Consider the following 13,769-nt stretch of genomic DNA (forward strand, 5'->3'; position numbering starts at 1 on the left):
CAATACTGTGTTTCTGAAGCGATTATTTGCCATTAAGCTAGGCTTACCCTTTGATGACCAATTTGGCTTCTGTGTTGGACATATATATGATTGTTGGTAAGCTATCCAAGTATGTTTACCTAACATGTGTGTCTTTACACGGTTTTAGTTTGTATAAACTGTCTTCATTAACCAAATCTGGCTTTCAGGTAGTAGCTCCCTGTAAAGCAGGTTTGAATAATTTCAAGGAAAAATTGTTCCGGGGCCAGGTATCGATCCCGGGACCTTCGCTTAGCGCTTACCGACTGAGCTACCCCAGGAACTATACACGACACCGTCAGTCGGTAGAGCATTCGTGTGCTAAGCGAAGGGTCCCAGGATCGACCTGTTCTCGGTTGCGCAATCATCGTATGGCCGTGTGCACCATTCTCGATCATCTAGCCCGTTTATCAGCAATCACGGAAACATGGTCAATTCTTGACAATGATCAAGTTACAGATGCGGTGCACCGACATTTTCCCTCGATCAACTCATTACCGTCAGCTGACGGTACGCTCGCTTGAGAAGAATCATCTGAGCGCTAGGTAACCGCGTATAAAACAGCGAACGAACGCACTCTGTCAATTATCGCTTCGTTTTTGTTTGTCGCCTTGTCGGACTGTTTCAAACATCGTCACAGGTTTCAAAACAAGTTTCATGGAAGAAAAAAAGAAAAGAGCACCGAACTTCTCACAGTTCGAAGTGGGAATTCTTTTAGAACTCGTCGGCAATTCGGCATCTATATTAGAAAATAAAAGTACTGACGGAAGTTCTCTAAGAGAAAAGCAGGCTACCTGGTTGGATTTAACCTCACAATTCAACGCTGTTCCAGGTGAGTTATACGTGTTTACATAATTCCACATAATTTATACAGTGGTTATTTCATACTTTTGATAATAATTGGGAAAATTTTAGTATACGGATACCTCACTGACAATTATCTTGAAATAGGCTACTAAAAAGAGCAGATTTGTATGTATTTGTCGAATTCTCATCATCTTGCTTACGAAGAGACATTGCAGAGCCAATAATTTATTTGGGAAAATTTCAGTATACGGATACCCCACTAAAAAAAAAAAAAAAAAAAAAAAAAAAAAAAAAAAAAAAAAAAAAAAAAGGCAATTCATCTGTGTATGTCGAATACGCATCATCATGCATACGAAAAGGAAGTTTTTAGTGCCAATTTATTTTGTGTGCATGAGATTGGAATTTTGGAGTAAGAGGGAAAGGAAAGTATCCTTGTTCTGAAATTTATCCATTTATTTTGTGTTCACAAGGTTGGAATTTTGGAGTAAGAGGGAAAGGAAGGTATCCGTGTAATTTCTCTTAATTCAAGCGTCAATAGCCTTATTGTCCAAAACGTCATGTAGGTCCTAATAGTTTGAAACTGCAAATCTATAGCTAATAAGTGATAATCTCGCATTCCACAAAATGGTCATTTAGTTTTACTATATTATTACCAGCATATAATAACTACTTTATTATTAAATTGGACAGTTAGGCCTAAATAATATTTTGTCCTCAAGTAAAGTCCCCAGAAACATATATAAAATATTAGTCTATTTTTACAAAAAAAATACATATATTTTTATTATTCATCTGCAAACTTGCAGAGACATATCACTTTTTAGCCATCGATATATTATTAGACCTCCCTGTGAAAACTGTTGGGTAGTGTAAGGAGTGATTAAATGAAATTGAAGATTAGACAGAAGTGAATAAAATAAATTTATTGCAATTTATATCAGTGTTCAATATCATAATCAAGTAGTATTATAATTTTAAAAAATTCCAGCGGTCTACATTAATACAAATGAACATGACAGTTATCTGATAAATTAAATAATTTACATCAATTGAACATAATATGTAATAGGTAAATAGCCTATTTACAGTGAGGTCAGTATTAAACTATTTTGAACTACTTTTTACTTCACAAAAACACACAAAAAAACATATTTTTTTAACAATTTTCTCTTTTTTTTTTATTAATACAGAGTTGCCGAGTTAAAATTCTGAAAAAGCTGAAATTCATGTTAAAAACAACAAAAATAAGCTGACACCATTAATTATTATTTTCATAAGATAAAATAAGTAAATACATTACCATGCATACAATAACAAACTATTCAGCATTTGAAATGTAAAACACACAACAAATACAGCCAGATTGCTATGAATTATTTTTATTATACTCTTCAGTGTGGTACATCTGACTTTATTAAAATATTTTTTGTCAAACACTTGTTCAGGGCACTTTCCAACATAGTTTAATTTGCAACATGCAATGGAAGAGAGAGTTCTGAGTTTCATTTTGTCGTTTCTATAAAAATGTGTATTGAAAACTTAAATAAACCGATTAATACAAAATAGACATTGGCACAGCAATTGTGACAAAAGCTGACAACAGATATGAACTGACAAGCTGACAAACTTTAGAAAATGCTGGTCAGTTTTAAAACCTGACACTTGGCAAAACTGTTAATAAAATACACCAAACCTAAGTTAAGCTGAGCAAACCTAAACTAAAGTGACAAGCCAGGCTTGCTGTACAGTGAGAGTATATTTCCAAAAAAAATTTCACATTCTTTTTGTAAAACAGCAATTAAATCGAGGTTTTGCAGAAAAAAAAAAAGTTACGAAATCCAGTACTGACCTCGTTGTAAATAATGAATATGTAATATAATGTGGAGTTATTGGAAGCTGTGATAAGTAAAATAAAATTACACAAGTTCCTTTCTTTCTAAAATTAAATAAGCTTATGCAGGGTCCCCTACAAAGTTTGAAGTATATTGTACTTATGGTTGAAAATTATACATTAATAGAGACTGTGAATACATTTAACCCACATTTTCTATATAGCAGCATAATTATTAACATGGTTTTTACATATTTATGTTTCTTTATGTTTTAGGTGTAACAAAAAGGTCTACACAAAATCTAAAAGTATGCTATGAGAATTTAAAAAGACGTCTACGCAAAGACCTTGCAGATGAGAAAGTAGAGACATATAAGACTGGCGGAGGAAAAAAGAACATTAAAACCACAAACATTGACCCTATGTATCAGCTACTGTAATACAGGACATCACACAGAGAGTAAATGTACAGACACCAGTCGATATGGTATCGCCTAATATCTTCCAAGAAAAGGAAGTGGCACACTCCAAGACCCCAGCCAGCTCCAAGCAGTACCAATGGAATCGTCGTCGGATGCCTCAAAAACCAAAACCTTCATGTGATGCTGTAGCTGACACCTTTAAAAAAAGAATAAGTGTACTGGAAAATCAATTACGAATGATGGAGGAAGAACATCTAAAAGAAATTAGGATAAAAAACTTAAAAATTTCAGTGTTATGACAGAAACTAAAATACTGGAAAAAAAAAAAATTCTGTTAATTGAAATGCCTACCACTGTCTCTTCCCGTTTTCAACTGGGTCATTCCGTGTCATTTCAACCAATATTCTTTCAAAATGTCACCCACCATCTCAGATCATCTTCGTATTAGGTGAACATGTTTGCTTACCTGAGATGTGAACATAACCAAAATATTTGTTTTACCTGTAGCACCATTTCTTTGTTATAGCTTCATGAAAATATAAAAATTGCATATATGTCACAAACACGGTTTATAAGGTACTCCAGAAACAAAAATTGCTGCAAAAATGGAATAATTGTACTTGATTCTTGTATGTAATTGTTTGTTTGTTATTGAAGATTTTGAAATTACTATTGATATGAAATTATAATTGTTTGCTTTCTTTTACACACACGCACACACACATTATAACACTTTCCATGGATTTGGGCCAAATGGTTAATCCGTTTCAGTATCAGTTATCAGTAGTTGTTTCAATGGTCGTTCCTAATGTCTTGTTCCCCAAGGTTGGAAATTTTTCATTATTCTTGGGAGACAATGTCGTGGCATCCATTGGATGTGTTCAAACCAGTTATTTTTGTATTTAATCCAGCACTGATGTAACTTTCAGTTACTGGTAATTTAAAATTTGTTTATTAGCCTTGTGATCTAACAAAATAGCTATACTGCGCAGTTTTTCTCATGAACTTCATTTCAGCCGCTCTAATTCTTGATTTATCAGATGTTTCTAGAGTCCATATGTCACTGCCATACATTAACATTGGAAGTGCCAAATTGTTACAAATTTTACTCTAGTAGGTACTCCTTGAAAATTTTGTAGGTTAAAAAATATTATTTGAGTCCTGTTATTTTTAGGAACTTTGAGATGTAATTTTTTTCATTCTCATGAGACAGTAAACATCCTAAATAGTTAAATGACTTTGTTTGCTCAGTGATTTTATTATTAGTAACTATTTTACTTCTTACTGGTTCTTGGCCTATGAATGTCATCATTTTTGTTTTTTATGGTAGAAATTGCCATTTCATAAGCTTGTATAACTTTATTCAGTTTATGCGCTGCTATTTGTAAAATATATATATATATGTGTGTGTGTGTGTGTGTGCGCGCGTATTTTAACTGTATATACTTACAGCCTTAGACACAAAAAATGACAGATCTCCTGTAGTGTGAATTTGTCTAAGTCCATTTTGGACAGCACTTGGTTTACACGACTAGGGAAAGGATATTTATTTTGCACTTAATTTATTATTTGAATATATCTTCCTTATAACACATATATCTTCATAACACCTATAAACAGACAAATAAAAGCAACTAACAAAACAAAGAAGAAAAAGAGCGGAGTCATGCATAAGAAATTTCTTCATGTGTTAACCTAAGCTCTCATTGAATCAATTGAAGTCTTCCGAAGGGGACTTTGTATGGCGGCCCATCATTTTTTGTGTCTAAGGTTGTACATGATACATCATAATAAAGTCTAAATGTGGAGCAACATAGCTTTTAGAACCACTACATATCTGATACAAACAAAAATAGACATTTATAATTGTACCCCGGGTCCAAGTTTAGTAATATAATTTTCACACAAATGTTTGACATTTTATTTCCTTAATATTCCTGTCATTTGGAATTAATGGGTTCATTTGTTATGTTCTTCCTGTTGCTGTGTGCATACTGCCTTCACACAGTGTAATGCTCAAAAGCAACCTCACAGGTATCACTTTGAGACCTATAATATGATAATGCTGGGCCATGTGGACGCATACATTTAACAGTTATATCCCTTTCATCAGTATTTACTGCTTCTGCAAATCTTTTGCACCAGTATGAATCATATACACAAGCCACGTTGGAGTTTGCACTCCAACTGTAATTATTGCACTTCCATTGTGAGCTGATGCTGTAATGTTCATCAGCACTAACCTTTTCGCACCAATTTCATTTATTGACAAGGACACAAATTGATGTAGACTGTGAGTACCAGAAATTATAAAAGCTTGCTGAAATCGTTTATTCAGTTGGACACGAGTTCATGATGTCTTTTATGGTACAAAGAAAAATTTCAATTTCTTTAAGTGTTTCCCTACAGAAGTTGTAGATCAGACGTACTCATGGTGGGCACATCGCCCAGTGCAGAAGATGGGCGGGTGCTGGAAACTTCTGTACATGCAAACAGACAGTGTCGCGCACTCAGACCTATTGTAACCTAGCAGTAAGGTTGCTTGCGGTTTGTATCATGGATAGACCTATTGATACAATATTTATTTAACCTGGTAGAGAGAGATAAGGCCGTAGCCTTCTCTTTCCCTCTACCAGGGGATTACAACTACAATATCAAAAATATAATTTAATATTAAATTTACAATTACAATAAAATCAAAGTACTAAACATTACTTGTATGATAAAGACTGGACAATTTATTATAGAAGTTAAGACCAAAGAAAGAATTAGTTACTGATGTACAAATTAAACATAGCATAATTAAATAGGGATGAAATTACTGAAGATCGAAGTATTTTATGCTACAGTAAGGAAGCTATTTACAAAGAGAACAGAAAAGTACCAGCACTACATTTAAAGTGACTCTTTTTGTTCAAACTGACAAACTTGCCAAACACTTACTATGTGGGCACTCTGTTATAGGGACAGAATATAACATTGAGCCACATTACAACATCAGGCATGCTCAAACATATGATACTATGCAAATCATGCAAATCTGGCTTTCAGGTAGTAGCTCCCTGTAAAGCAGGTTTGAATAATCTCAAGGAAAAATTGTTCTGGGGCCGGGTATCGATCCCGGGACCCTTCGCTTAGCACGCGAATGCTCTACTGTTCGAGATGAGCGTATGCAAGTAATATAAAATTTAAAAAGACTGTCATCAGTGAAGTAAGTTATAGGGAAGTAAAGCATTATTCCAGACATTTCCCTGGTTACTGAAAAAAAAAACGGAAAAAAATATAAACAAGAAAATGCTTAAAGCAAAATCATAATGATAACATTTAGTTGTGCACATAATGTAAATATATTATAAATACAACACTCTAATTTGAAAAAAAGATATTGAAATAAAGTGATAAAATATTGTCAGTTCCACTAGGACAGTTGTTTTTAATCTTTTTTTGGAAAAAGAGGCCCCTTTGAAAATATGGTGAAAGCTATGGACCCCCTTTCTAGAAAAATATAAAAAAAGGACTAACATTTTCAGATACGCTTCTCCTTTTTTACTGCTGCTTTTTAGTTCTGTACTGGTCAATAGGAGCTGGATATTTTTGTGTATTTTACATACACACGGAATTGTGTTCCTGGTGATCCTGCTGACACAGTGTTTTGGTCTTAATAAATTGGCAAAATGTTGAAAAACAAACTATTGTGGAAGAGGGTTTTGCTTTAAAAGTAGAGTATAGTTCTTGCAGATTGCAAAGTATAAGGCATTTCTGTTCATGTACATTTTTTTAAATGCTTTGTCTCTGATGCCTGACAATATTCTGGTAAATTCAGATTATTATAAAAGCCAGTTACCATTTTCACGGTTTCATCTGCTAGCTTCTTTCCTCTTTTTATGTTTCAAAGATAAAGTCTCCCTTTCTCTTTCACAAGTTTTCTTCATTGCTTCACTCTCTTTCTTTTTTGACCAAATTTAAGAAACTAGTGTTAGTAACTAAATTTTTCCCTGCTAGTTACAGTTTGAATTTTTTGCATTATTAGGTCTAAAAGTATATCAAAATCTTCTGTCTTTTGCTTTATTTCAGTTCTAAGTGTTTCCTCTTCAGGTAGTGAAGCCGAATCAGGGTAAAGGATTCTCCCCCCCCCCCCCCCCCCGTATAAAATTTACCTAGTTTTGCTTTGAGAGAAGTTGATGCAAGTTCTATTTTATATTTGGCTACAGATGCCGTTCTGTGTTGTGGGATGCCATGGATGTTGAGACACCCAAACTAACAAGGCTTTCATTTATACCCTCTTTAAAGAAAATTTCCATAACAGTTTGACTACAAGATCATCCAAAGGACTGGACTGTTTGCTTCCTCAGAAACTTCTATTATTTTTTTTATCATTTTTCCTGCATATATATATATATATATATATATATATATATATATATATATATATATATATTGAATAAGCAGTCGCGGACAGCCGATGAGGGGTGGTCCTCAGCTTGGGGGTTGGGCGAAGAGCTAACAACCCATCACCATAAAAAAACAGCTTGATACGAATCCTTCAAAGTGGGATATGATGATAGAGAATGGATTAATTTTGCTCAGGATAGGGACCAATGGCGGGCTTATGTGAGGGCGGCAATGAAGCTCCGGGTTCCTTAAAAGCCAGTAAGTAAGTAAGTATCATTTTTCCTGCAATTTGGACACATCTTTATGCCAAGTGCAGCATTATGTCCTTTCCTCTGTAATTTCCTGGCATTAACAAGGTAGGCTATATCTCTTTCAAACCAGATATGTTTTTTTGTGTGTTTTAAACAAATTACACTTGCTCACTATGAGTGAAAACCTCCAGAGATAATTATTTGTTCTTATGGTAATCACAGCATGTTGCCTTTGTTACAAGACTTGATATTGCTATATCTTCTCTCCATAACAGAAATTCTCCTCTTCTTTTGTTTGTTTATTTGTCATTAACAGACCCTTGACAGGTATCAGTATTTGAACAAAAGGCAGCATATGCATTGACTTTATGACAAGGTTTTACAGATAACACTCCATTACAATCACACAGAAATCAACGCAGCCTTATTTTATATGAAAGACTGAAAAGAATACCTAACGTAGACTACTGGAGAACCTTCTCAGATACTCGTACAAGCTTAGAGATCCAACAAGGTTTCATACAGAAAGTTAAATATCTAAAAAAAAACCCCAATATAGCCTACCATTAGACAAATATAGTATGGAAAGGTTACAACTTCCATCTTATCCTGTCAATAGATTAAAAATCCAAATTACAATATAACACTATCAACACAAGATTCCAGAAACTGAATGGGTACACATCTACACCGATGGTTCTAAAATCAGCAATAACTTTAATAATACGACTGGTGCTGGAATATATAATAAATTATTTTGCTTTTATATATTTCTAGGTCAAAATTCAACTCACTTTGATGAGAACTTGAGGCAGTCAATTCTACATAAAAACAACTTTTCTATCACAGTAACCTCTTTAATAAAGCTGTTATATTTAGCGATTCTAAATCAGTTATACAAGCCATTAATGCAAACACCTATGCAACAAAAAGAATTACTGAAATTCACCAAAGTATCAAACACTAAGTTATCTCTTCACAATAAATAGTTTTGCAATGGATTCCTTCACACTGTGGAATTCTTGTTAATGAGATAGCAGATTTCTTAACAAAAATTAAAAAAAGGCACAATGATCCAACAAATTAAAAATTCATGTTTATCATTTCAATTTTCCAAAGTAATAATTAAGAAAATCATCCAACAAGAAATACACAAAAAATTAGTAGGCCTACATGAGAGTATAAATAAGCAATGGAATATTTTATTAAACAATAACAATTTAATTCCAGAATGCCCATGAATGAAAGCTGTCGTCGCACTTTTTCAATTATATATGTGATATGATTGTTTGGCTGCTTATCTATATAAAATAAATATTTTTCATACTCCTAATTATTTATTTTGTAAAGAAGAAAATACTATAATGGATATGACACACCTCAAGAATTGTACAAATTTAACAGTACACATCTGTCATAATACTGGGAAGCAAGAATGCAAATGGAAGAACTCCAATACACAGAGCATTAGCAACCAAACAACATTGACTTTTGAGACTGTTATAGTATTAAAGATTATACCTGTACAATAAAAAAAGTAATAAGCCAACAGCAAGTTTACACTATCTAAAATACTCGTAGGCCTATATCAATATTCCATATATAGCTTAAGTGAACTACCCAAACTTTTCAGAAATATAATGCAAAGCAGAGTTTGAAAATTATAATTTTACATATGCTTTATATGGCTTAATTTCTAGATTTTATCAAAGTATTTTTTTTTTTCTCGAGAACCTCTCATTTCTAAAAAAACAATTTTCTTCCCTAGTAAAGACTGGTGCACACTTAAAAAAAATCTACAATTCTGAATATACAGCAAATTGTTCTTTATAATATTATACATATCTAAATTTTTGAAGTAATTTGACACTTAGGTAACTAAATTACCAGTATACTGATAGCAAGAAGCCATATTGCGAAATTCTCCAATGTATATTGAATAAAATAAAGGAAGAATCGAGGCTCTGGCGTTCATTCTTTACTTTTTATATCTACATTTGTTCCACTCTGCACTCATCAATATCAGTTACTGAGTGAGAACACATGAACTTCAACGGGCTGTAACTCACTCATGCAACAACGGAATAATCTAAATTCTGCCAGATTTCTGTACTGGTACACATAAAACTCATGACCAAATATCATAACAATCGCTATCAGTGGGTGACATGTTTTAGTTGCACTGACACAGAATGACTCTAGCGCTTTGTCTAAAAAATAAGTGTTTCAGAAATTGCTAAATATAAAGTTAAAATTAATGTTCATAATTAAAAGCAAAAATTAAATTTCAATGTTATTACATTGATGCTACTGACTGACTTACCTTATTGAAAATGTTGGTTAATTATAGCTTGACGAAATGCTCTCCCAGGCACAGCATCATTGCGCTGCATCAACTCTCCTTGGGGAACAGGTTCATCATCATCAATGTCAGGGCCTCTTAAACCTCGTAACTCCTCTAGTAGTCGCACCATCTGTGGATCTTCAGGCGGTTCTTCATTGCTGGTGCTTCTGGCAATGTTATGCAGTACTGCAGTAGCAGTTATTACAGTCATGGCTTTCTGCAGACCACATCTCAAACCCACTGACAGTATTGGAAACCTTCTTTTCCATATACCATACTGCCTTTCTACAGTGTTCCTTGTTTTGATGTGTGCTCTATTATATCGCTGTTCGGCTGGAGTTAGTGGATTTAATAGTGGAGTTAATAAATATGGTTTGCAGGCATAACCTCCATCTCCTAATAAATACCCATGCGGTATTTCACCATTTTCAAATTGTGCTCTACGAGCACAGTTACGAAATATGGTGCTATCATGCACAGATCCTGCCCATCTTGCCACAATATCCCTTATCAATAGATTGTGATCACTGATTGTCTGACAATTCAAAGAGAAATAACCTTTCCTATTACGGAAGTGTTCTGCGTTATCTCCCCCAGGAGATTGAATTCTAATATGTGTACAATCTATTGTTCCTATCACACCCGGAAATCCATCTATTTGATGAAATCCATCCATTACATTTTGTAAATCGGCCCTTGCTGGAAAAACAATGAAGCGTGGAAAGAACGATGCAATGATTTCCGACACTTCACTGGTGATACGCTGCACTGTTGTTCGATGTATATTAGCAGTGTCCCCGATAACAATATTAAAAGCACCTGTGGCATACGATCGTAAAGTTGCCAAAACTCTGTTCATAGGAGAAACGGGATTATTTCTGTTGGTAGGGAACTCTAACCTATCGTTCATTTGGTCCACTAACCACCACACTGTTTCTTTACTCAGTCGAAATCTCTCTTCAAATTTTCTGTCTCCCAGATCTTCGAAAGGATCTCCTCTTTCTACAATAACACCAATTCTATTATTTCCGCAGTGATTTGCGTGTTCAAGATACATCATTTCATCTTCGATTCCATCAAGTACGTCAAATCGTGCCGCCATTTTGGTTTTCTCGACTTGACCATGTTCAATTCAAGATAATCAGTCCCACACCCGTGATCAAATTTGATCATCATCAACTCGCTTGTTTAACTTTGATCGAGATTGATACTCCGCAAATTGGCGTTGAAGACGGTCAAGTGCCGACTTAACTTTGGTCAAATTTTGATCGAGAATGGTGCACACGGGCAGTAGTCTCGCTCGGTGCGCGAGTACCTAACGTAGCCAAATGACTCATTGATAGAGAACACGAGATTCTCTTGGTCCCGGGATTACCGATACTAGGTCATTCCCGACAGTCTCGGAGTCTAGGCGGGACTGTAGTACTGATAACCAAGCGATATCGCTCGGGCCGTGCTCCTATAGGAAGCATTGGCTTATACACTTCCCGCTTCTTTAAATATATATCATGTCGTAGCTCCTATAATACTTAATCAATCGCGCTGTAATTTTTTGGATTGATAGCTCAATGTCTAAGGAAAACATAGGAAAAAAAATCGAACTGAAAATATTTTTTGGAAAGCGAGAAAAAAAATATTAACTTCGATGGAGATTGATGTGTTCAGAATAGACATTTGCAATTTCACCTTTGTAGGCTGAAAACTTTTTTGTTTTTCACGTCAGATGGGGGGTCAAAGCGAGATAAATATTGAGAAAGGATGGGAATTAATTTTAAAAGTGATGGCCACTCAAAATCTTTACTGGTTCTCGAATAACGGCGAGTTAACCAAAGAGCTGTTTGCGAAAGACTCATGACTCAAACGTTTGTTCCGTAAAATTTGTACGGAACCCTTCAACGCATGAAATCCCGTTATTGTACGGATAGTATTAAATGATATTTTAATACAGGTAGTTGAAAATGAGGCTATATAGTCCAAGATGGTTTACACTTTACAGTAATTAGGCTATCTTTTATAGCAACTAAATAAAAAAATAGTTTGTAACACAATGATGTGAAACATGAAAATATTAAAAGCTGGTTCACAATAAACCGGGAACGGAAACGGCAACGAGAACTAGAACGGAAATATTGTTAAAATAAATGTATTTAAATGTAAGCATTCACAATTAACTATTCTGAATGCTCACATTTAAATACTGTAGGCTACAATTATTTTAACGTTATTTCCGTTCTCCTTTCTGTTCCCGGTTTATTGTGAACCAGCCTATACTATAGAAAACTACACTTTCTACTGGTGTGCACGTTATAAAGTATTGTTACAGAACAATCCTTATTGTATTGCAGCCATGTTGCAATATAAAATGGCATAGGCCTATATGGATTACAATAATTATCCTATATGTTATAGGAACGAGAATAACAAATTAAGAATTAATAAGATTTCTAATTCGTTGTACCTAATGGTAACTTACAAGACAATAATAAATAATAACCATCATAATAATCCTGATAATCATAATCTTGGTCATCCTAATGATTACGATAATGATAATGATGATAACAGTGATACTAATAATAATAATAATAATATAATAATAATAATATAATAATTAATAACAATTAATAACAATAAGAAGAATAATAATAATCCATCGCTGTAGAGTAACGGTTAGCACACCTGACTGTGAAACGATCGGGTTCCGGTTCGAATCTTGGTTGGGACAAGTTAACACTGGCTCACAATAAACCGGGAACGGAGACGACAACGATAACGGAAATATTCTTAAAATAAATGCATTTAAATGTGAGCATTCACAATTAACTTTCACGTTCCCGTTCCCGGGCTCCGGCAATCTTCTCGTTAATTGTGAATGCTCACATTTAAATGCATTTATTTTAACATTATTTCTCGTTGTCGTTTCCGTTCCCGGTTTATTGTGAACCAGCCTTTACCTGGCTGAGTCTTCTCGCCTCAACCATTAAGAGCAAATGCTGGGTAACTTTCGGCGCTGGACCCTGGACTCATTTCACTGGCATTACCATCATCTCATTCAGATGCTAGATAGCGATAGCAGTTGATAAAGCGTCGTAAAGTAACTAATTTAATAATAATAATAATAATAATAATAATAATAATAATAACCGTTCCCTCTTTTATTCTCTGTTATGATATAGCAAATATAAATGACACTCGGGAGGAAACGCAGAATAAATATGGGGAGAAATGCCTGTTATTATTCGGTCGAGAAGCTTTTGTCATCCACCCTGCTCTCAAAAAACTTGAAAGTTAGAATTTATAAAACAGTTATATTACCGATTGTTCTGTATGGTTGTGAAATTTGGACTCTCACTTTGAGAGAGGAACAGAGCTTAAGGCTGTTCGAGAATAAGATCCTTAGGAAGATATTTGGGGCAAAGAGGGATAGAGAATGGATGAAGTTGCACAACGTAGAACTACACGCATTGTACTCCTCACTTGACATTATTAGGAATATGAAATTCAGAGGTATGAGATGGGCAGAACATCTAGCAGGTATGGGCGAATCCAGAAATGCATATAGAGTGTTAGTTGGATAGTCGGAGGGAAAAGACGTTTGGAGAGGCAGAGACGTAGATGGAAAGATAATATAAAAATGGATAAGATGGTAGAGATTGGATTAATCTTGCTCAGGGTAGAGACCGATGGAAGGCTTATGTGAGAGC

The 13,769-nt window shown here is 34.5% G+C and overlaps 2 long non-coding RNA genes across 2 annotated transcripts; one reads left to right on the forward strand and one right to left on the reverse strand.

Annotated features, from left to right (window-relative positions):
• The first annotated feature begins 391 nt into the window (after window positions 1-391).
• Window positions 392-3,035, forward strand: LOC138699626 (uncharacterized). Its single transcript, XR_011332047.1, has 2 exons — window positions 392-850; window positions 2,933-3,035. It is a non-coding gene; the product is annotated as an uncharacterized lncRNA (long non-coding RNA).
• LOC138699625 (uncharacterized) lies at window positions 1,734-10,643 on the reverse strand. Its single transcript, XR_011332046.1, has 2 exons — window positions 10,045-10,643; window positions 1,734-3,274 (listed from the first exon to the last, which is right to left on the reverse strand). It is a non-coding gene; the product is annotated as an uncharacterized lncRNA (long non-coding RNA).
• Window positions 10,644-13,769: the final 3,126 nt, after the last annotated feature.

Source organism: Periplaneta americana, chromosome 5 (assembly GCF_040183065.1).
Source record: "Periplaneta americana isolate PAMFEO1 chromosome 5, P.americana_PAMFEO1_priV1, whole genome shotgun sequence".
Lineage (NCBI taxonomy): Eukaryota > Metazoa > Arthropoda > Insecta > Blattodea > Blattidae > Periplaneta > Periplaneta americana.